The sequence below is a fragment of the Notamacropus eugenii genome, chromosome 1 (genome assembly GCF_028372415.1).
Source record: "Notamacropus eugenii isolate mMacEug1 chromosome 1, mMacEug1.pri_v2, whole genome shotgun sequence".
Classification (NCBI taxonomy): Eukaryota; Metazoa; Chordata; class Mammalia; order Diprotodontia; family Macropodidae; genus Notamacropus; species Notamacropus eugenii.
The window spans coordinates 258,605,691-258,630,237 of record NC_092872.1 but is presented as its reverse complement, the minus strand read 5'-3'; the positions used below and the strand labels follow the sequence as shown (position 1 = coordinate 258,630,237).

At 47.9% G+C, this 24,547-nt stretch overlaps 1 protein-coding gene across 2 annotated transcripts in view; it reads left to right on the top strand.

Moving 5' to 3' along the window:
- Positions 1–814: 814 nt before the first annotated feature.
- Positions 815–24,547, top strand: part of PALD1 (phosphatase domain containing paladin 1) — a 96,215-nt gene continuing 72,482 nt past the window's right edge. For both annotated transcript variants that reach the window (XM_072628693.1, XM_072628692.1), the window contains exon 1: positions 815–951. The gene's annotated coding sequence lies outside the window, so the exon portion shown is untranslated. The remainder of the gene's footprint in view (positions 952–24,547) is intronic.

Here is a 24,547-nt window from a genome sequence, read left to right as displayed (position 1 = left end):
CATTCCTTCCTTCACCCGTCTTTTTTCCTTCTCTCCCCTCCTCGAGGGGACAGGACCAGAGAAAGCGGCGCAGCCTTCTCTTCAGACAGACCAGAACGGGGAGGGGGGCAGGAAGGCTACTCCCCCAAGGCCGAGCCAGCCTCCGGGCCCAGAAGAGGTGGGGCGGGCAATCAGTTCAGGGGGCGGGGAGTGGGTAGAGACGCCCCCTCTTGGGCGCTGCCCCCGCCCCCTCCCCAGCACAGCCAGGCTCCCCATCGCCTTTACTCCTCCTCTCCCTTTCCCCTCGGAGCGCGCCGGAGGTGCCCGGGGACTGACCCCTCCCTCCGCTCCCGGTTGCCAGGATTCCCCGGGCGGGCAGGAGGGTGTGATTGGCAGACGAGGCCAGAGGCGGTAGCGAGAGTCCCCCGCCCGCCCGTCTGCTCCAGCCTCTGCCCGCCTGTGTCTGTCTGCGCGCAGCCCGCGCTCCGTAGATCGGCCCCTCTGCCAGCTCGGGCAGAGACCAGAGCCGAGCCGAGGCGCCGAGCCGAGGAGCCGAGCCGAGGAGCCGAGCCGAGGAGCCGAGCCGAGGCGCCGAGCGGGCTGCGGGGAGCGGAGCCCACAGGCGGCGTGCTCTCGCTCGGCCGTGCGCTGCTCTGCGTCCGCTCCGCTGCCCTCGGCGCCCTCCGCTCCGCTCCTCTGCGCTCCGCAGGCTCGCTTGGTCCCCGCACGCGGGGCAGCTCCGGCCCGCTTGCCGCCGCCCATGGAGGGCCTCGGGAAGTGGGCAGGGGCGGGCAGCGTGAGAGGGTCGCTCGGACCGAGCAGCCGCTGCTAACTCCGTGCTCGGCAGCGAGATCTCGCCCGTGCGTCCCACGGTTCGGCCGGCCGGCCATCCAGCCTTCTAGCCATCTGTCCCTCCGAGTTGCTGCGTGCTGCGGACCCGAGCCCATGTGCCCCGGGGCCGCCGAGAGGCAGGTAGGGAACTCAGAGTGCAATCTCTCTGCGCCCCTCCCCCTAACTCCTACCCCCAGCCCCTCCCAGGCGGGGGTCCCCTGGGGCGCCTCGGAAAAGGACGAGTGAAAAGAGTGCCTTCCCTGCTCTGCCACCTGGGTGACTGTGGACTAGTCAGCTTCTATTTCCTCCCAGCCTCAGTTTCCCCATTTTACCATAGTGAAACGCCTTCCCTGGATGTGGACCGGGGTGGGGATGCGGGGCTGGCTCTCTACTATGAAATTTGGCCATCTGTGTGACTGAATAAAACTCTCTTTCCTTTGGACTGCATTTCCTTCTTCTGTGGAATGAAGTGGTGAATCTTGGCCTCTGGGGTTTCTTTCAGCCTTAAATCCCATGTTCCCATTATTTCTGCATTTTCCCTGGTTTTCGTTTTGCAGTATTACCATCCATTGAAGGAAAGTGGGGGAGTCAAGCTTTCAGAAGACTTGGTGGGGGTGAGGGGGTGGGGGGGGGTCGGGGAGAGTAGATTGGAGAGCACCCTTGAGTCACTGCAAAGGCTCTCCTCTGGAAGAGAGATTGGCCTTGTCCTGCTTGACCCTCGAAGGCAGGCCTGGGAGCATTGGGGTGGTGTGGGGGAGGGGCAGAAAGGCAATTTGGTTTTGGTGTCAGGAAAGACTTTGGAACTCCGAGAACTGGATTTAAGTGAACTGGTCCGTCTCTAGAGGCAGTGGGTTCTTCTTGGCGAGGGTCATGAAGAGGCCAGATGATCAGGATATTGTAGAATGAGGTTTCTGTGGAGCCAGGGCTCCAACTGGGTGGCCCACTTCTGCTATTCTGGGCCCAGAAAACCACCTACTGTCAGATCCTGCCTTTGGATTGCCAGATCTTTATCTAAGATATGAAAATCCTTCTAGGATTAAGAAGCTGGAGGGAGGATGCAGTGCTGAAGGGACCCTTTTAGGTCATCTAGTCCAAGTCCTTCCTTTTACAGGGGAGGAAACTGAGGCCAGAGAAGCGAAGAGACCTGGGTACCCAAAGTTATTAGCTAGTTAGTAGTAGCACTAGGATTCTGGCCCCAAGCTCCTGGTTCGAAGCCCAGACCTCTTTCCTTTAACAAATTTATTATGAATTAGAAAATCATCAGCATTAACATTTCCATATAAAAAAACCAGAAGATTGTCTGTGAAACCTCACCTCCGTTACATACTGCTTCTTTCCTTTGGTACATATTAAATTGAGCGTGGTAGTACCACCATAGCCCCTCTTGTTACTGCCTGGTCTCTCTCCCATGATGGTCGCTCTCTGGTTTTCTCTCTGGCTTTCTAGTTTGCTCTCTTCCCATCATGGGATGGACGAAGTTGAACCAGCATACTTCCTACAAGTGACTGCAAAAAGTCCCCCAGAGGACCTAGGCACCTGCTATATTCCCTCTGATACCTGGCTTGTCTAGGCTCATGGGGTGACAGAATCTGATATTCAGAGCTTGGCAGCCATAGAGTCCAAGCCCCCCATTTTACAAGTGAGGCAACTGACGCATAGAAAGGTAAGGTCACTCAACCAAGGACACAGCTACTAATAAGTGTAAGGGGCAGGATTTGATCTCAGGTCTTGACTTCAAGCCCTGTGCTCCCTCCACCATTTGCCACCTAGCTGCCTCAGTGGGCTTTCATAGAATCACCATGTCATATACACACACCTTCATTTTATACATGAAGAACCTAAAGCCAAGATGATGAAATGGAGGATCAGGTGTGAAAGAGCCAAGCCCAGGTTTCAGCTGACGTTCTCTGGCTCTCACTTCCCACGCCTGCTCTTTTCAGTGAACCTTCCTTTTTCTTCTCTCCCAGCACCACCATCCTAAGGTGGCTTGTGATTTCTTCTTGCCCACAGAGGATGGTGGAGGACCTGGAAAGAAGGAGAGGGGTCTGAGATCCAGAGGGAAAAGCCCAGACCAGGAGTGAGAAGGAGGCCATTGTCCTTGCCCCAGTGCTGAGCATCCTCTTTCCTCCAGCCCTCCTGTGTTGTTTGGGAAAGATGCACCAAGGCAGAAGGCAAAGGGGTCAGAAGACTTGTACGTTTGGCTATCCCTTTCCTTTTGGGAAAGCTGTTTCTTGTCTCTGAGCCCCAGTTTCCTCATTTATAAGAATAATAATAGCTAACATTTGTATATTACTTTAAGATTTGCAAAGCACTGGATGTGGTAGTTTGCTATTATCATCCCCATTTTGCAGATGAGGCAAACAAAGGGAGGTTAGATGACTAGTCACACATCTAGTAAATGTTCATGGCTGGATTTGAACTCAGATCTTTCTCACACCAGCCATTATCTGTGGTGCCACTTAGTTGTTCTGATTTTTGAACATTTGTTCACATGGTATGCTGTAGACCTGGAAGTATTCTGTGAATGGGAGGTGTCACTACTAACTAACTTATTAGGAATGTTGTCAGCAGTGGGTTTTGAGCTCAGTAGAAATGTGAGCTATGTTTTGTTAAGTGCTTTGAAATCTCCAGCAGACTTTGCTCACTTGCCTGGGTCACAGTAACTCTGGCTGGCCTTCCAGCTCTGGCGGCTCCATTTGGATAGGCTTGAAGCTGACTTGGTTCTTTGGGGAAGCCAGGGCGCTGGGCCTTTGGGGCCTGCTGGGGGTGGATTGTCTGACTAGGCCACAGGATGTGGATCAATCTCATGGCCTGCCTTCCTCTTGATCAGCCCTCAGGTAAGTGCTGTCAAGTCACTGTCACTGCCTCCACTGAGTGCCTCAGTTTCTTCTTCTGTAAAATAAAGGGGCCGGACTAGATTTCTTTTATGGTTCCTTCCTACTCTAAAACTCTAGTCTTGGTTTCTCTCTCTCTCTCTCTCTCTCTCTTTCTTTCTCTCTTTCTGTCTGTCCCCGTCTCTCTGACTCTCTTTCTCTCAGTTCCCAAACCTTAATGATTCTCTGAGGCTTACTGCCACTTTGCTGAGTCTGGTTTGTGCTTTATTAAGCACCTACCTTGTACCAAGCCCTCGGAGTGCTGGATAAGAGTGAAAGAGGGCCTGCCCTCAAGGAGTTTAAATCTGTTGAGAGGGAGGTTTGGAAAGAATTCCAAAGTTCCTTATGGACTTTGCTCTCAGTGGGGCGCCTCTGGAAGGAGAGGTTGGGGTCTAGGTTACCCCAGAGAGATGCCTCATATGTGGTTTGGGTGTAATTCCCCAGAAGAGGGACTTGGGAGGGCAGTTGGGGGATGATGGCAGCTGGTTGGAGCTGAAGGCTTGACGCTTGGCTGTGGGTTCAAGTTTCTCCTTCTTTCTTCCCTCCCTATGGACCTGGATGCTTGTGTTTATTTTGTGACTCTTTACCTTGAGGGTCCCTGCTTTTCAGTCTAATGGCTGCATCTTCATTTTCTTCATCTCCAAAGTGGGAACTGTGGGATCTTGGGCAAGATTCTATGTTTCCGCTTTGCCACTTTCTAGCTGGGCCTCAGTTTCCCCATCAGTAAAATGAGATGATGTTCAGCTTCAACATTAGCTTATAAGCTTCTTGAGGGCAGGGTTAGGGTTTGCCTTTCTTTGGCTCCCCAGCGCTCAGCACAGGGCCTGGCACATGGTAGGCACTTTAATAAATATGTATTGACTGACTAACAGCCTGTGATTTAGGGTCATAATCCTTTCACTCCCTCCCCAAAGTGTGGCTATGGAGGAGGAGCAGGAATCACTTTAGAAATAGGAATGGTCTGGGTTACTTCATCCTCAGAGGGGCCAGACTTTTTACTTGGATGAACTTCAAGTCAAACCAACAAATACTATTGACTGTTAGGTGGTTAGCCCTGTGTTATACACTGCTTAGGTTGTAAACAGTCAACACACATTTATGTAGCACCTACTGTGTTCCTGGTTGTGTACTGCGTGCTAGGCATATACCCTCTAAAACAAGACAGTCCTTGCCCCTGAGGAGCCTGTATTGGATCAGGAGATATAGGCTTGGCATTTTTTTGTTTTTCGAGACTGCATGGGTCCCCTCCTAAAGCTGATCAGCACAGAAGCTTTAATCTGCTCCCTTTCTGACCTGGGCTGGTTTGTGTCTCCTTAGGAAGCCTGCCTGCTCTCTCTCCCCCTGCCCCGAGGCTCACCATATTGACTCTTAGAGGGGGTATCCAATGGGTCCACTCAGAACTCCTGAGCATCCATAGTCCACCAGCCTCCACTTCCCAGGTAGTGGGGAGTCCAGCCACGTTTAAGATGTAGGCCCCCTTACCCTAAGGGCTTATATAATGGAGTCACCTAGTCATTCATTTTTAAAAAAACATTTTATTGATATTTTGATATTGAAATTTATACTCATTTCTGGGAAATCTCTTCACTCCACCCACCCCCTCAGTCTCCCCATTGAATTCTCTGGTAACCAAGAAAAACAGTGAATGTTGGTCACCTCATCTCTCAGCCTCTTTCTTCTTCTGTCAAATGGGGCTGGTAGCCTTTAGACCCCCTGCTTCACACAGCTCTGTGGTGAACCAAGTGGTTTGTCTACCTTCAAGCATGGTCAACATTTCAGTTGGTATCTTTAGGATCAGAGCTCAAACCCTTTCATTTTTACCGATGAGGAAACTGAGGGCTTGCCACGGAGGTGCTCTGACTCATACCCACTAATGTTCCTTTTACTCCATATGCCTGGGTATTAGGACATAAACACATCCCCAGTTCATGAGGAGGGGGGAAGACTAGAAAGATGGCAGAGGGAAAGAGACTGACGACGAATGGAATGAGAGTTTGGATTGTTTCCTTTTAATATGGCCTTGCAGATAGAGCCTACCAGCCTGCAGGGCAGTACCAGCTCCAAGCCTAGGCTGGAAGCATTTCCTTTCTAGCTTCCCTGGGCTAGTATTGGAGAGCAGTGAGTGGTCTGTTGGTGACTGATGGCCAAAGGCAGCTTGTTTTATGAGGGCCCTTTGATTTTGTTCAGGCCTAGGGCTCAGCTGTTCAGAGCCTTCCTGTGGCTCCCTTGGGTCTCGGCCTCAAGGAGAGATTCTGGGGCAGGTGGTGAGGAAGTCTTCATTTCCTTTCTGAAGTGAAATGCTGGCCTGCCGTGGGTGGGGGAAGGTTGGGAAACCTTCTTCTAGACAGTTTCCGGTGAGGGCAGACCCAGTTGTCTGTTGCTTTATACTCTTGTGGAGCGTATAACTGGCCTCAATGTCTCTGTGTGGTGGCACTGAGGTGGAAGGGGGGTCAGGCCCTGGTCTCAGAGTGAGGGGTATCTGTGCCTTGGGCCATGACCATTCCCCTCCTGCCCTTAGGTTATTTCCTGCTTTTCAGAAATATTTTGCCAGCTCTGTTCCTGCCCCTCCTTTCCCATCTCTGATCCTGGTCCTGGGCTCTGTCCTGAGACCTGGAGCGGGTTCTGGGACAGCACTGATGACCAGGAGCCTCGATCAGGCTTTGATGGTGCAGCTCTGTGGGTGACACTCCTGGGCTCCTGAGGGTCTTGGGCAAGTAAGACCTCGTGAGACCTGAGGCAGCTCCAGGCTCTGTCCTCCTGCAGAGCTGGCTGGTTGAATAAGCCCAGGGTTACAGGTCTCAGAGCTGGCAGAGAAACTGGGTACTGGCTAGTCTGGGCTCTTAATCCAGGCCCTGGGAGCTTGGTTTAAAATATATATCTATTTTGATAACTGTTTTTCAGTAGAATTTCCTTTGTAGTCCTCTAGACTTTAAATGCTTAAAAATATCCTTCTGAGAAGGGGTTCATAGACTTCGCCAGACCACCAAAGGGATCCAGGATATGAGAAAGGTCAAGACCTTCTGTTCTAGACCAATTTCCTCATTTTATAGGGAAAGAAACCGAGGCCCAGGGCAGGAAATGATCCAAGACCACACCTGTAATCATGGGCAGGGTCTGGATTTGAATCCAGATCTCCAGACTCCAAATCTAAGGTTTTCTTTCATCTGCTATGACAAACAGTTGTGCTCTCTCTGAGGCCACAAATTCGTTGCAGTCCTTTCTTCAGGTCCCAGATGGAGATTCCAGGAAAAGGAGGCCATCCCACAAAAATACTCTCCTCACCACCAAACCGGGGGAAAAAAGTTTCCAGGAATTCCTGCCATGTGGGATGACATTGATAACTGAGAAGTACAGGGAGGAGGCTTGGACTCTGTGTGTGTGTGTGTGTGTATGTGTGTGGTATGTTTTTGGTGTGGGGTATATATGTGTATGGCATATGTATATGTATGTGTGATGTGGTATGGTATATATATGTGTAGTGAATGTGTGTGTGATATGTGTATGTGTGTGTGTGTGTGTGTGAGAGAGACCTTGTGTGTGCCTCTCCTGAAAATCTATCTGTGGACTCTTAAATTTAAGAGTCCATGGGCCCAAGGTTAGGGACCTCTCGTCCATCTAACTCCCTAGAATTCTTTCTGTTCTCCCCTGCACCCTCTCTCCATCCATAGGTCTCGATGCTTGTGCGTCTCTGCCCACATGTATGTCTCTTGATTCAGGTCTTTGGCCTTGTGTGACCCCTGTGTCCCTTGCTCCAACTCTCTGGGTCCCTGTAGGAGCCTTGGGTTCTGAGAAGAATGTGCTTCTGAGACTCTGTTGGGAAGAAAGCTGGATTGAGACCCAGAGGAGTGGGGTATTTGGACTCTTCACCTTTGGAACCTTGGGAAAGTCCTGTCTTCTCTTTGAGCTTCAGTTTTACTCTATGTAAAATGAGAGGGAACATAGTGTGGCGAAACGTGTCTGGAGTAAGAGGAGCTGGGTTCAAATCCCACCTTGCATGTTTTCTCCCTATGTAATCTTGGGCAAGTCTGGGTCGTGGTTCCCTTCTCTTTAGATCTGGCAGTTGGTCTAGGTGGTCGCAAGTCCCCAGTGACTCTAAGTCCATGCTCCTTTCAAGTTTTAGACTGGAACTCGGATCCAGGGTTTCTTCCGCTGCTGTATTCATCTGACTTTCCCATGGGGGCATATACTGTGGAGGTGCAGGACATGGTCCATGTTCTCAGGGAGCTGATGGTCTAGTGGGGGAGATGAGGATCACCCAGGAGACCCTTGGAGTCTAGCACCAGGGCTGGAGCCCTCCAGAGCAGAGTGTTAGGGGAGATAGCCACTGCTGTGATTTGGAGAGGCCTGCATCGTTTGAAGAATTCTTCCTAGAAAAGATGGGCCTAGAAGTGGCCATTGAAAGATGCTTTTGATTTGGGGGAAGATGAAAGGAAGGGAAGGACTTTCCATGCCGAGGCAGTAGAAGAGCCGGAAGAGATCTTGGAAGTCATCTCGTCCCCTCCCCTCATTTTATGGATGGGGAAATCGAGGCCCAGAGAGGTAGAGGAACTTGTAAGGTCCCACAGGTAGGTAAAAGCAAAGCCAGAGTGATTGGCATGAGTTTGGGGACCCTGAAGAACCTAGGTCTCTCCTCCCTTCTGGTGGCCTGTGTCCTGGGTTACAGCGCCACTCCCTTAGTAGTGACTTGGAACATTAGGGCAGGGATGTGGGAATGCAGGCCTGCCTTGGTGTAGGGCGCTTTGGGAGGGGAGCCAGAGGTTTACTAAGAATAGACCCCAAATCATAGCTCTAGTCTTGAAAGGGGCAACCTCTGCCCTCACCAGAGCCCATGCTCCTTGCTCCCCTCCTACCCCAGCCGAACTCTTCAGCTGAGTAACTTTTAATGTTTCCTGTAACTATTGCTTAGCTCTGGAGCTGGGGCTTAGGCTGGGGCTGGGCTCATCCACTTCCTTAACTTTGGCTTAGAGGAGTATCCCTTCCTGGCAAGCGACTGGGGAGCTCCATGCTGCAGAGGAAAGGGTCTGGTCTTTGACTGACCTCATGGATCTGGGCTTCTGGCTGCAGACAGACCTTTACCCATCAGCAACGGGTGGACAGGGTTGAGGCCCGGGATGCTGCCCCATGAAAGCCGAGAGCTTCATGTTGGTTCACAAGTCACAAAGCAATAAATAGCAAAGCTGGGATTTGAACTCAGGTCCTTGGACTCCAAACCCATTAAATCAGACTGCTCCCCGAGGCCCACACTGAGAGGGAGAAGGATGTATGCCAGCACTTGAAGAGTGAGGGTGCCGAGTAATGCCTGTGTTTACAAGGTGCTTTAGCAGGGGTTACTGTACCCATTTTGCAGATGAGGACACTGAGGCTCAGAGAGGTCAAGGCACTTTCCCAAAGTCACAGAGCCCAGACGGTGACAGAGCCAAGATTTGGACTGAATTTGTGAATTCCAGGCCAGCAGCCTTTCCACTGGACCATACTGGTTCTAGAAAGGAGACCATTTTGGTCCCTGAGTAAAGGTGACTCCCCCTAAGGGTTAGGCCACCATCTTCCCTTGATGATTTGGGAAGGATACTGAAGCTCTGAGCACCCCTCCCTCCTTGTGATGACCTACTGTGAAACCCCGCACTGAATGCCACCAAAGGATGAGGTGGCTGCTTGAGAGAGGAGAGAAGAAAGGAGAGGGGAAGGGGAGAGAGGAGGAGGAGAAGGAGGAGGGGGAGACAGGAGATGGGGACAGGGAGGGCATTGGACCTGTCTTGTGGCTTTTTTTATTCCCCCCTCAGAACACTGTCAGCTGAGTCCCTGCCCCATCTCCTTCTAGGGGGTGCAAGGGGCCAGCTGAGTTAGATGGGAAGAGTTCTCCATTTCACAAGACTCCAAAGACTTGTTAACCAGGCAGGCACTGTTGTCCAGATACCTTGTTTTCCCTTTGACATTCTTTTGCCCCATTTCCTCACTTTAAGGCACTCACTGCCTGCTTTTTCTCCCATCATCCAGTCATAGGGTTCATCCCCCACAGGTAAGGAGCTGAGTCTTAGAGAGGAAGTGACTCCCTGGGTGACAGACTGAGGGCAGGGCTACAAGCCCATGTTACTGTGTCCCATTCTCTTGGCTGCTGTCTTCCTTGGGCTTCCCGTCTTAGAACCCCACCTTGAACCCTGCATCCAGCCTTTGCTTTTCGGACCCTTTCCTCTTCCCTTTCCCCAGGTGTAGCCTCCCTCTCACTTAGCTTGTGTGCTTTCGGATGTTAATTGGATTAACATCCATTCACCACGAGGGCCAACCTTCCTCTGTAAGAGAAGGAGCTGTGGCGTTGGGCCAGAAGTCCCAGGATTGGTGTCTCTGTGACCAAAGGGATCTCAGAGGGATCTGGTCCAACTTGTACTTTAATATTAGTCTCCTCTGCCAACACACCCGGTGTGGACCCCAGTCTTCTCACCACCTTGGTTGCTTTCCTTTGGATCTGTCTGATTTATTCACACGGTGTACAGAATCGAATAAATAATTTCCATTTGAGGGAGTCTAACCAAGGTAGAGAAACAAAGGATGATCATGTCTTGTGTCTCTCTTGACACAGCCTAGGATCTGATTAGTTGGGTTTTTTTTTTTTTTGTTACTATCTCATACTGTTGACTCATTGAGCTTGTAGCCCTCTAAAACTCCCAGACCTTTTCTAGATGCTAGCATCTCTTGCTGGTTTATCTTGCATATACTTTTATGTGTTCCTGTTGTCTCCTCTGACAGAATGTGAGTTTCTTGAGGTTAAATATTGTTTCACTTTTGTCTTTATAAGTCTAGCACAGTTCCTGGAAGGTCAAGTTGACAAGTATTTCTTAAGCACCTACTGAGTGTGTCAGGTACTATGCTAAGCTCTGGACATATAAACACAAAAAAGAAACAGCCCCCTCCCTCAAGGCACTTCCATGGGAAGACGACATGAGGTCCATTCTAATTTTAGATATCTGACCTCTTGTGCTCATGAAAATATAGGTGGAATGGATACAAAACAAATACAAGTTAATGTTTTTTGGGGAGGGGGCTGGGAAGAAGGGAGTCAGAGGGATTGGGAAGAAGTCCTGTAGAAAGTTGCCCTGGGGCTGAACCTTGAAGGGAGTTCTTAGGGGTGAGCTAAGGGAAATAGGGCAAGGAGAGCAGCCAGGGCCAAGGCATGGAGGTGAAGATGGACTAGCTCGTGGTAGGAATAGCTAGGGAGATTGGGCTGTAGAGAAAGGTAAGGGGAATAGTGTCATCCGTAATATGACTGAAAAAGCAGCTAGGGAGTGTGGGCCTGGAGTCAGAAGACCTGAGTTCAAATTTGGCCTCACACACTTACTGGCTGTGTGACGTCACCTGCCCCTGTTTACCTCAGTTTCCTCATCTGTAAAATTATGAAGTAGAGAAGGAAATGGCAAATCATTCTGGTAGTGTGGCCAAGAAAACCTTAAAATGGGATCACAAAGAGTCAGATGCTACTGAGCGACAATAAATTTGGAAAGGTAGAATAGGGTCAGGTTGTGAAAAGCTTTAAGTGCCAAACAGAAATATTTGTATCTGATCCCCTAAGTAATAGGGAGCCAGTGGAGTTTATTGTTCTTGGAAACAACGCGATCAGATTTGTGCTCTGGGAAAGTTCCCTCGGCACCTGTGTGGGGACATCGAAGAAAAACTTGGGTGGATGATTATTAATTAACAACTGAAATAATAATGAGAGGTCCTCTTGTCCTCTGATTCTGTGGATTTTTTGGGCAATTCCAGACCAAAGAATGGGGGTCCTGGCAGAATTCCTGTCCTGCAGCTGGCCTTCTCTAAGGATCAAGGTCTGGACACCCAATGGAAAAAACTTTCTTTTCCATTCCCTTGTTCCCTGTTCCAGCGGCTGGTAGGCAGGGGAGAGGAAAGGGAAGGAGTGTCACCTCAGATGAACTGGAGGCAGCCCCTTTGGGGAGGGGAGGGACCTGAGAGACTCTCCTCATCCTACACTTCATACTTTCTAAACCCAATGGGGAAGTACCTGCGAGGGGAGCAAAAAGCTAAATTCCTGGTCCTGGGCCACAGACTTTGGCTCTTTCCACAGCTCTGGGCTCCAGAGGAGAAATCGAGCCCAGCAGGAACAGCTTTGAAGTCTTTAAAAATGAAAGGAGGGGTGGGTTTGAGGGGGAAAGTCTTTTCTTTATGGTTGAGCCAGCAGATATCCTATCCCCCCTTCCTGACTCAGAGGAGCAGAGATCTGGGGCTGGAAGGGATCAGCAGGGCCAACTTTTTCATTTTACAAACGAGAAAACCCAGATGCAAAGAGTCCCTTGAAGGCAGTGCCCCTCCTCCTCGACACCCCCCCCAACCCCCCCCATACCCTGCCACCCCTGTCAAGCACTGGTCCCTGGGTCCATGTATATGAGTAGGTGATGCCTTGGTGTTAAATTCAGTGAGGGCCAAGGGTAGGGAGGGGCTGGACTCAGGTGTGTGGACTCAGGAAAGACCTAGGACCATCTTCCTCAACTTTCTCTATAATGGTAATGGAGAAACTGAGGTCCAGAGAAGGGAAACTACTTGGCCAAAGTCACCCAGATAGTAAGTGCTACTCTGAGCTTCAGTAGTCAGGGGCTGTTTCTTAGGTCCCCAGTGTCCTTCCCAGCATTCAATCTTTTCCTTACATGTCTCCCCTGTGGTGCCTGGTAAAGGGTTGGCTCCATGAAGGGCTTAGCTAATATTTGTGGAGTGTCCCCTAAGATAGACTTCCATGATTCTCCAGTTTTCTTCTGAATTCTTGAGCTATCCAGGACACAAAGGAAGTAGGCCTCTAGAGCAACAGCCAGACTGGCCCTTAGAAATGCTCTGGTCTGGCCCCCTCATTGTCAGATGAGGGAATGGGCCCCAGGGAGAGCGAGTGACAGAGGTGGTCACTGTCAGAGGTAGCATTTGAACTCAAGTCCTCTGATACCAAATCCACTTCTCTTTTGGGAATGAAGAAGGAAGGAAGTGCTTCCATTTATGGTCGGGGGGAGTGCTTGGACGATGCCCCAGGGGTCAGCTTGCCCACAGAGACGCTGATGCCTGTTATGTCTGGGCTATTTGGAGGGGCCATCTGCTTTAATGAGGAAGCTGGCCCATTGGTCCCAGGGCTGAGCAAGGTCTCCCACCCATCCCATTGCTTCAGCATGGTTTTGAAAGGTCCAAGTCAAATCCTCCCCCCCCCCTGCCCCCTCCACAATGGCCAAGAGTTAATGGAAGGAGAGTTTGGTGGGGGGGCGGGGAGACTTGGCCAAAATTGCGAAGCCACCGAGCAGACTCCAGCATCTCTTGGCTTCTCCCCTTGTGGATTCTAAATGGAGAGATCCTTGAGGTCATCTGTGTTTGGACAGGCAGCCCTTTTACCTAGTCTTTGATTGAATGTTCCAGTGATGGGGAACTCACTATGAAGCAGGGTAATCCATTCCGTTTTGAACAGCTGTAATTGTTAAAATGTTTTTTAAAAATTTGAACAGAAGGTCACCTCTCTGCACCTTCTAGCCTTTGGTCCTCATCCTGTCTGAGCAGAGTGACTCAAACATCTTCTGCACAGGATAGATAGCCTGGCATATGCCTGGAAACAGCTATCACATCCTCCTAGTTACCTCTGGGCTTAGCCTTTCCAGTTTCTTCCATTAATTCTCCTAGGAGGGCAGAGTCTTGGCTTCTGGACAGTCTTGTCACCTTCCTCTTAATTCTTGCCAGGTGGTCCATGTCCTATCTAAAATGCAGCATCCCAGACTGAGTACAGTATTCCTGGGGAGGTCTGAGGGGGCAGAGTCTAGAAGGCCTCTGGCCATGGGAACTTCCAGATGTTTGTCAGACAAAGTGCTATGAAGCCACACATCTCCCCCTCCCCACCCCCCATCATCTGGTTCTTATGGATCACATATCAGAACCCATGTAAGACTTAAAATGGCAAAGACTTTATATTTCTCTGTGTTAAATTTTCTGAACCTTGTGATACTCTGCTTTGATTGCTTTAATTTTTAATTTAATCTAATTTTAATTTATTTTATTTAAGCTTTAACAGTTTTAAAACTACAAAAGACTTTTGGGACATCCTGTAAATTATAAATTCAACATATAACTTACAAAATTGTCCATTTTGTATGGATCTTTCTGGTCTTCTATTTTCTTCTATGCATTTAAAAAATGCTTCGATGACCCAGTTTCCTTTCCTTTCCTTTCCTTTCCTTTCCTTTCCTTTCCTTTCCTTTCCTTTCCTTTCCTTTCCTTTCCTTTCCTTTCCTTTCCTTTCCTTTCCTTCCTCCCTCCCTCCTTCCCTCCCTCCTTTCCTTCCTTCCTTCCTTCCTTCCTTCCTTCCTTCCTTCCTTCCTTCCTTCCTTCCTTCCTTCCTTCCTTCCTTCCTTCCTTCCTTTCTCTCTCCCTCCCTCCCTTTCTTTGTCTCTTTCTCTTTCTGCCTATTTCTGTTATTTCTTTCCTTCCTTCCTCCCTCCCTCTCTTCTTCTTTCCTTCTACTGCCTTGTTCCTATCTCTCTATCTTCTCCCCACTGGGGAAAAAAAAGAAAAACAAAACCCATGTAAGAAATATGCATAGTCAGGCACACCAAATTCCCACATTGACCATGCCCAAAAACGTGTGTCTCATTCCTCAGCCTGAATCTACACCTTTCTATTGAGAGCTGGGCAGCGCCCTTTATGCCTGGTTCTTCAGGATCCTGGATTGTTGTCATTGCATCAATTAGTCTGGAGTCTTTCAGAGGTCTTTCCAGTGTTGTTGTTGCTGTATAGATGGTTCACATGGTTGTGCACACTTCACTGCTTCCGTTCATATAACTCTTTCTAGGTTTCTCTCCTGTCATTTCTATTGCAAAACAAGACATTCATTTACCATAATTGGTTCAGCTATTTCTCAGTTGATGAGCATTCCTTTATGATTTTTGGGTATGGGATGTGCCCCAAATCCTCTTGCAGTGTCATGTTTTTATGGCTTACCTAAGTCTTTGGGGATGCCCTGTGGATGGGCCACTTTCATTCTTTGATCTCTTTGGGGTCCAGGAATGGTGTCGCTGGGCACCCAGGTTAGGGACTTTAGGGAGTGTTGCTCCTGATTGTTTTCCAGAGTGGCCCTATGGGTGTGTTCTGGGGAAGACTTCTCGGAGATTGTAAGAATGGAAGAATTCTGTTAGAATTTAGTAAGCCCTGGGAACTCCTGGCTTTCACAAGAGGAGCATGGGCTCATCTCCTCCCCTTGTCAACACCGTGACCACCATGCTGTGCACTGCCCACTGCTTCCTTTCTAGCTTACCCTTCTACATTCTCTCTTATACCAGAAAGCCATCTCTTCTCCCCTTGATATCGTGTGGGATCGTGAAGCCATGGGACTTCAGGGCTGGCAGGCTTGAAACTATATTTTGGGGAACCTCAATTTGAGCCCCACTTTGGAGCAGCAGTATGGTGAGGGCACATGTTGGTGCTAGTAAATATGGCAGAGAAACATGGGAAAACATGTATGAACCCAATATAAGTGGAAGAAAGTAGAACCAACAGAATGAAAAGAGACAGCCTGGTTGCATAGGGGAGAGAGTGGGAGCCAGGAAGACCTGAGTTCAAATCCTGCCTCAGACATTTAAAAGCAATATGACCCTGGGCAAATCATTTAACCTCTCATACTCATCTGTAAAATGAAGGGGTTGGAGTTGATTTTCTCTGAAGTCCCTTCTAGTTTGAAATCTGTCATTTTATGAATAAATAAAGTGATCACAAAAATATAAATGAAGAAAATGGAAAGAGACCTGGATTTGGAGACCTGAGTTCAAATTATGATTTTCCTAATTACTGGCTGTGACCTTAGGTAAATCACTTTCCTCCCCGGTTCTCAGTTTCCGGATCTCTAAAGGAAGGAATTGGAGTCAGTGGATGACTTTCAAGGCCCTTTTCAGTCCTAAATCCTGACACCTGTCCTCAAGGACCTTCTGGGACCTCCTCCTGCCTTCAGATGTTTGGGGGACCTTGGACCTCTTCTGGTACAGGTAGAGACTGAGCCTATGCTGTCCTTAGAGGTCCTGGCAAGGGCATTGGGTCTGTGCCCAGGAGAGTTTGTACTCTGATCTTGTGAGAGAGACACAAGATGCTATTGTGTTCCTCTGCTTTTCCCCTATGGCATTGTGGGATCATGTTGAGGGCTGTCTCAGCTCTGGGAAGCCAGGGAAAGGAAGGTGGTTGAGCAGGTTGGGGTTGGGCTGATTTGGGGGATGGTGGAGGTAGGGAAGGGGAAGGGGAAGGGAGGCCTGTGTGTGGGTGCATACCCAAGCACACACACACATACCCCTTCATGCTCAGGTGATCCTCTCTTGCGTTTTAACCTTAGGCAAAAACAATATTATTAATCAATCAACAGTCATTTATTTGACATTTTCTGTGCGCCAGCCTGTGCTAGGCACTGAGAATACAAACACAACCCCTGCCCTCAAGGACTTTCTTTCTGTTGAGGAGACAACATGTACACACCTAGGCATATGCAAAATTAAGACAAGGGAGCAGCTTGGGGTCAGGAAAGACTCATGTAGAAGGTGATAGAGGAACCAAGGACCCTATTGATTTATTTTATTTATTAAAATATTTTTATAATTTTCTTTCTTATTTTCAATTTAGTCATCAACAAACAACATTTCAATACAGAAAAAGAACAAAATAAGAACTGCGTATGAACCTTCAAACCTCTGTTGTATGTAGTTTTTTAGTGTACATTAAATCTAACAAGGTAGGAACACAACTGCCATTTGTGTCTGTCCCCTTCCAGACTTCATTCTGCTCACTTAGGCGTTTTTAAAAAGGCTTTATTGAGGAAGATTCTCTTTCTTTTTTCTTCCTTTCTTTGGAAGTCACAAGACAAAGACGTCTTTGGAAGTCACTGTGTTTACTAGAGATCTGAAGTCTTTCAAGCTTGTATTCTTTGACATTATTGTAAAATAAATTATAAAGTAAAATTATAAATCACTCTTCTGGATCTGCTCATGTCACTGCATCCATTCATTCAAGTCTTCTCAGGTTTCTCTGAATTGTTTCTTACTGCATAGTCGTATTCCATTCTACACACATACATACTGAACAGCCTTAGGGGTTGCTCAATTGATGGGTTCTGCTTTAGTTTCCATTTCTTTGCTATAACAAAAAGTTGTGCTGGGAATATTTTTGCATATGGGGGTCCTTTTCCTTTGTTTCGGCCATTGTTGGGGTATAATCTTAGTAGTGGTATTTCTGTGTCAAAGGGTGTGCCCAACCCTAGTGACTGCTTCCTGGCTCAACCAGCAATGCCTTATTGGTGTGCATGCCTGTCCTCCCACAGCCCTTCTGGCAATGGCCATTTTCTTCTTTATCTGTCTGATGGTTATAAGCTGGGACCCCCGGCTTATTTTGGCTTACTTCTTTCTAGAATGTTTGCTCCTATCTAGAAGGCGATGTTTCATTCTTTGTGCTTTATCCCCATGCTCTAACTCGGTGCTTGGCACAAAGCAGACCCTTAACAAATGCTGTGGATTGACTCACAGTAAGTATTGGGAACTTTTTTTCCATCTGCTTCTTGATAGTTGGCGTTTTTGTCATTTGAGTGGTGCCTATTCATGTCCTCTGTGTATCTCAGATACCAGACTTTGATCAGAGAACTTTGCTGCAAAGGTTTTACCCCCAACAATTGTTTTTCATTTGTTTCTGATTTTATTTTGTTTGTACTTTTCGGTTCTGTGTAATTAAATAAGTCCTTTTTATCTTCAGCCTGGCCTCTGCCTCTTGCCTTTGACTTCTTCCAAAACCAAATGGGATCCTAAGGGGTCCCATTTTGATCACACTCTATGGCTTAAGAACACACAGCCTGGTGAGGTGGGTAGCACAGCTATCATTACAGATGGATAAACTGAACTTTATTGAGGACAGTGGCTTACCCCAGGTTAAGGCAAATCCCCAACACTTGAGGACCTAGAGGGCCACTTGTAGCCTCAAGGCCGCAGGTTCCTCACCCAAGCCAGACAATTGTAATTATATTTATGTTACTATAATTATGCCCACCTCCCAGGATGATTGTGAGAATTTAATGAGATAATGGATGGAAGGTGTTTTCTAAAGTTATTCTATCTGTGTCAAGTCCTATTTAAAAACTGTTATTCGTGTGGCTATAGCACATCTAGAGAGGGAGAAAAATTGGACCCTGATTCACATTAGTCCAGCTAGCTTCCTCTCCCAATGCAGGTCGGCACCTTTTCTGTCAATCATAGCCCTGACTCCTTTTAATAATCTGGTGAAGTCTATGGACCTCTTACTCAAAAGAATGCATTTATATGCTTATAATGAAATAAATAGGATTACAAAGGAAACACTAGGTGAGTGAAAATAGAGAAGGAATTTTCTTCAGAGTTCACAGACCTCCTGAAATCTGTAGGCCTCAGGTTAAGAATCCCTGTTTTAGGAGAGTTGTCTAGAGCAATTCCAATAGAACCAAACAAAAGAATCTCTTCTGCTGTGTGTTGGCTTAGAAAACCACACATTAACATTATCTAGGTTTTATTGTATTTTTATTTATTTTGTTAAATGCTTCCCAATTACAATTTAATCTGAGTGTTTGACACCTCTGGGCTAGGGCACTGAAGCCTTCATGTGTCAAGAGTTAGGATTCGAACCCAGTCTTCCTGGCTCCAAGGCCAAACTAGCTCTTATATAATACCTGTGAACTATGTGCGTAGTTCCTTTCAGAGTCATAGTAATGAAGTAGATTGAGAGCTGGTTAAGAACACCCAGGGCTAATAGACCAGGGGTGGGGAACCTGTGGTCTCAAGGCTGGGTTTAGTATGTCCTCAAGTGCAGCCCTTTAACTGAATCCAGACTTCACAGAACAAATCCCCTTAATCAAAGGTTTGTTCTGTAAACCTTGGATTCAGTCAAAAGGGAGATCTAGAAGGCCACAGGTGGCCTGGAGGCCACAGGTTCCCCACCTTTGGTCTAGACTCTTGGGCAGCTCATTTTACCGACCAGTGGCTCTGGTGCTTCATAAGAGGTAAGTTGCAGACAAGGTGCTGACTTGTACCTGTTTCCTCACCTGAAGTTCCCAGCACCATAGTAGTTAAAGGTCTGGTTCCCAAACTAAAAACCGACATTGCTTTGTTAACTCTTTTGTATAATATATAGTTTACCTATTAAAGCTTAAAACTTCACCAAGACTTTTGGGATGCCCTATATACTAATAGCTGCTTGTATGTACAGCACCTTGAGATTTACCTGGCTTAGAGGGGATTATAGATTTATGACTGGAAGGCATCTTCGAGGTATGTAGCCTAACCACTTTATTTTACAGATGGGGAAGCTGAGGTTGGAGAGGTTTAAATGATTTGCCCCCTGATAGTGGCCATGCCTGGAATGCCCTCCTTCTTCACCTCTGCCTCTTGGAACCTTTCATTCCCTTGAGGGCTCGCCTCGAGCCTCAGCACCCACAAGAGGACCACCCTTTCTGCCTCCAGGGGTTCCTGCTAAACGATTTTGTCTTCATTTGGTCCAGACTTTGTAGAACTTTGTCCCTGTGTTCTCTCTAGGAGAATGTAGGTCATATACGGACAAAGATGAGACCAGGGATTACTTCATCCTTTTTGTCTTTGTGCCTGGCACAGAGTGAGCACAGGATAAACACTTGTTGAATTGAATTAGTCTGGTCTTCAGGACCAAGAAGTAAGAGTCTCATTTAGAAGTTGGGGAAACTAAGACTCAGAGATGTTATCCTTATCTCATGGCCATTCAGGTGGCATTGCCAGGATTTGAACCCCCATCCTCTTCACATTTCCACTGCGGTGGCAACCAGGGCCCTGTATAACTCATGTGATCAGTGGCTTAGTGTGGACAGGGAGGGAGCGCTTCTTCATGTGGAAGTGGATCTTTTAGTGCCCCTGATTATTCTACTGAAAGTGTTAAAGGTCCTCCATGTCTTAAAGGTGAATGAGTGAGGTGTGGGATTTCAGTCCCTCGGCGAGGCTCAGAGTAGAAGTGGAAGGGCCCGGGATAGGGTGGGGGGTGGCACAAGGGTGTGCGGGCATCTCTGACTGGACAAACCCCAGTGCATTTCTTGGCTGGTGACTGATCACCCTCCTGAGCAGGAATTTCACTCAGCCAGTGTGTTTGAAGAGCCCGCCCAGCCCTCCTGCTGCTCCCAGGGCTCTGATAAATAGGCCTCTTTATGTGCTGGATGCCCCCTTGGGACAGGACTTGGGGGTGGGCTCTCCATGGGGCTTGTGGGAGCACAGCATGTCTCTCTTGGCCTGGCTTGTCCCCTTAGCAAACAACTACCAGGGGTTTATGGATCAACTTGAGAGATAAACAGGATGAGGAGAAACATTTTATTTTCCTGTTCCTAAGATTCCTTCTTCCCTTTGCCGCTTTGAGGTTGGGGACGCTGGAAAAACGCCCCTCTTGCCAGGAAGTGTCCTCGAAGCATTCTCTGCCAAGTCTTCCTCTGCTGCGTTGTTTTCTAAATGGGAAAAGTGAATTTGGTTTGCAGCGCCAGGGTGGAGCAGGAGGGGCTGTTTTTTTTGATACCACATCTGATCTCACTGTGGTGGATGAGGGAGAGTTGCACATATCTCTGAGGGCTGAGAGTCCTCCTGAGTCGATCCTGGGGGTGCTGATGACTTCCTTGGGCTCCATACTGCCTGAAAGCACTCCTTCCTTTCCCTCTATCCTACCTCTCATCCCCGAGGAAGCTCGGCCTTTGTGGGCCTCAGTTCCTTACTCGTAAAAGGAGACTAGGGAATATCCAAGCTTCTTTCCAGCTCTGAATCTGCAGGTGGGATCCTGGTGCACTCTGAGGCCTTTGGCCAATGGATTATTAGCCAACGTGGTCGTTTGGCTTTTGTTTGCTGTCTTTTTTTAAGAGTAATCACTTCTTTACATAAGTTCTAAAATAATCATGGTGGCAAAAATAATAGTATTTGTTTTAAAGCTCATACTTGCTACATATGTAAGTTTGCATATGTATAAAAATATTCACATACACATACATACAACTTGATCCTCACAAAAATCTTATTATTATTCCTATTTACAGAAGAAGATTAAGCGACTTGCCTAGAGTCACCTTGTAAGTGAAGCAAAATTCTAACTCAGCTCTTTCTGACTCAAGGCCAGCACTCTCTCCACCAGGCTGCTGCCTAAAACAGCAGCTGGGCCTTGGGGAGGTCCTCAGAAAGTGGGGTCCTAGTTTTTTCTGTCCTTGGGGATCTCCCAGTTTGTTTTATGAACAAGAGCTCCAGGTTTACTTTTCAATGTCCTCAGCCAAAGTATTGTTAGAGAGGCCAAGTGGTGGCGTGGATGGGGCACTAGACCTAGAGCCAGGCCCTGCTGTCTGTGCCCAGTGACTAAGCCTGTGTTTGTCCTGAGAAGCAGCCTCCATGGGGTTAATTGCTCCTTGTCCCGGCCCTCTCTCTCTTCATAGGAAGCTCGGGAGGAAACAGCCCAGGACAGAATGTAAGGTGAAGTCACTTCCCTCCCAGGTCTACCAGCTGCTCCTCAGTTTCCATAATAAATTTGGCTTCCGTCTGGCAGTGAGGTCGTCCCCCTGCCCTTGCCCTTGCTAGTCTCCCATGACCCTTGGGGTCATCGGCATTTGGGTGGCTCCTGCTGGAATGTGGCTTTGTCTGCCAGTTGACCTCACTTCCTGCTGGGCAAGCTTTCCCCATCCCCTCCTGCCCTTCCTGCCAAGTTCCTTCACTGGGGGTGTGGGATGTGGAGGAAAGAGATTGGGATTAGGTGGGGTCCAGGTGCGGTGACTGTGAAGGGGCCAGGAACTGTGAGGAAATACAAAGGAAAACCCAGCCAGAGACTGGGAAACCTTGGATGCTGGCCTGCTGTGTGACACTGAAGAAGCCGATTGCCCTCTCTGGGCCTTGGTCTCTCCTGATAGAGGGACAGACGAAGCTTGTCAGAGGCTTGCCTGTTGCTCTCTTAGGCCTGTTAGAACCTTAACCCTGAAAGGAAACACTTTCACATTTGCAGGACACTTTACAAGCCTTCTCTCCTTTGGTGCTCACAACAAGCCTGGGAGGTAGATCCTGTTATTATCCCCATTTTACAGGGGAAATTGAGGCAGCAAGCAGGTGAGGTGACTTGCCTAGGGTCACACGGCTAGTAAGTGTCTGAGACCAAATTTGAACTCTGTTCTTTCTGACTCCAGGCCCAGCTCTGTATTCACTGGTCACCTATTGGTTACCAGTGCAGAGGTAGAAGGGGCCGGGAGATCATTTAGCCTAACTTCTTTGTACAGGGCAGAATATTGAGACTGAGTGCTATTATTACCCAGAGTCATTGTATGAATCCAGATACTGGGATCCCCAGGCTGAGACTTCCTTTTTTAACCCCCTTTGCTAGGCCTGTGATGCGATAGGATTGTGGCTGTCTCGGAGACTGGCTCTGTGGTGGAGCAGCCTGTGGGCCCTGGCTCTCTGTGGCTGACTCCGTCCTTGTCAGTGGGCTATCCCTCCTAGGGATGCTCATGATTGGTGTCTTCTCTCTTCTGATAGAATGAAAGGTACTATTCTTTATTAAAGAGACAACCTGGGAAGGGAGAGAGAGGAGCAGGATGGGGAAAAGGATGTGGGGTAGGCAGCCCTCTCATTTGCTTCTTTGTGAGGCCAGCCTTCTTCCCAAGGTCTCATTGGGTTCATGGGTTGTGTCTTCCCAACACAAAGGAATGTGACAGAGCCTGGAATCTATCCTTCCAGCTTCAGTCTTGATTGTTTCAGGCTCCATGTCTAACCGTGGTGCCACCAGGCTTGACTCGCTTAGCCAGAGCAGGAGGCTCCAAGCCAGGATGGGCATTTATTTGGCTCTTTTGACCAGTGACCACCGATCCCTGCTGCTGTCTGGCAGTTGGTCCTGGCTCAGCCACTGAGAACTGGGTCATCTTTACCAGGGTATCAGCAGCTGTCTTAAAAGAGTGCCATTAACCCATTTCTAGGTCTACAAAGTGCCTTTAAGGTCTACAAAGTGCCTTTCTCATGGTTTGAACCATTTGTAGGGAGGATTGATGTTAGTGAGTATCATGGAAAACATGGGAAGACATATGATATGAACCAATAATTGTAATAGCTAGAATTTATATGGTGCTTTGAGGTTTGCAAAGTGTTTTATGGATTAACTCCTTTTATTCTCACAATGATCCTGGAGGTAGGTGCTATTATTATAATGCCCATTTTACCAAAGAGGAAACTGAGGCAGACAGTGATTCAGTGACTTGCCTAGGGCCACACAGCTAGTAAGTGTTGGAGGCAGCGTTCAAACTCAGTTTTTCCTGACTTCAAGAACTGTGCTGTATCCACTACTCCCCCCAATCATCTGGTGAACTGAGGCATGGTGGAAAAATCAAAACGATGCAAATGAAGGCAATGCTAGAGGCGCGAATTCTGATTGGATGTGGGGAATGTTAATGGGTCCAGGTAGTTGATGCTGGGATGCAATATCTCCCTGTCAGTGGGGATGGGGTAGACCACAGAGGTGGAATGTCATCCTTCTGGCTCTCGTATTTGGTTTAATTTTGCTAAGTTTTGCTTTTCTGTCGTAAAAAGATATTCTCTAGGGATGGTGATGGGTTAATGGGATGAAAATGTGATATGAAAACCATTAATAAAATCCTTTTGTGTTGATGCTGTGTTATGTTTCACCTTAATATTAACATATTCAAAATATGTTAGAATTATGGAAAGAATAGTGAACCAGGTATTGTAAAATTAAGAGAAAGAATCCTGGCTCAGTTCTTTACCATCTGAGCCGGTCACTTCACCTACTTTTCTGCATCTCAGTTTCCCCATTTGTACAATGAGCAATATCCCCAATATTCTGTCTCCTACCTTGAAAATCACATGAGGTCATGAATGGGAAAGCAGTTTATGACTCAGTGTCCCTCAGTGGCAGAATGGAACCATAGGCTTGAAGTCAGGAGATGTCTGGCTCATGTTGACTGTATGAGTGTGGAGAAATAAATGCTTTGTCTCTCTGAACCAGTTTTCTCTGTAAACTGCAATTCTTGGCCTTTGACTCTAAGACCTTGTCTGTCCACATCTGACTCCCGTTTAATGTTCTCAGGCCCCTTTCAGGCTTCTGTAGCCTAGGAAAAGGTAATTCACTTTTTGTCCCTCCTCTGTTAGACTTTCCCTTGCTGGAATTTGCCTCTCTGTCCCTGGCTTTCTGCTCTTCTTCCCATAATTTCTTCCTTGTTTATCTCACTGACTCCTAGAGATTTAATTATTGTTTATTCTGAACTCTAGATGTCAGGCGGTCAAAAACATTTATTGAGTTACCTACTATGTTCCAGGCTCTGTGCTAGACTTCTCTGCCTGGATGTTCTCAAATTCACCATGTCTAAAATCTCGCCTCTCACCTGGTCTCCCGACTCCAGTCTCCAAATGTCCATTCCATCCTCTACACAGCTGCCAGAGTAAGGCACCGGTCTGATGATGGTCTGGATGACCTCTTGTCAATTCCAGGGCAGTGCTGGAGCCAGCTCATATCAGCCGAATGATTGTTAAATTTTCAGTGTGAACATTTTCACCTGGAAAATCTTGAAAAAACCCTGCAGAACTTGACTTGTTTTGTTGATTTGCTCAGACAGTTTCCCAGGGAGGCAGTGCAAGTCCTCCTGCCCCTTCCTTTCAGAACCTGGATCCTTCTTCAAGGCATAGTTTGTGGGTCTCCTACTTCTCTTTGAACTCAGTAAAATTTCCTCTCTCTTTTCAAGTGTTCCTAGAGAATTTTGTTGGGATTTCCTCTTTGTCCCCATCATTTTAAACATGGTATTATCTTACATTGTATTTCTTTTCTAGACACATGCCTTGTTCTATCCTACCCTCCCCTGCCCCCAAGAGAATAGA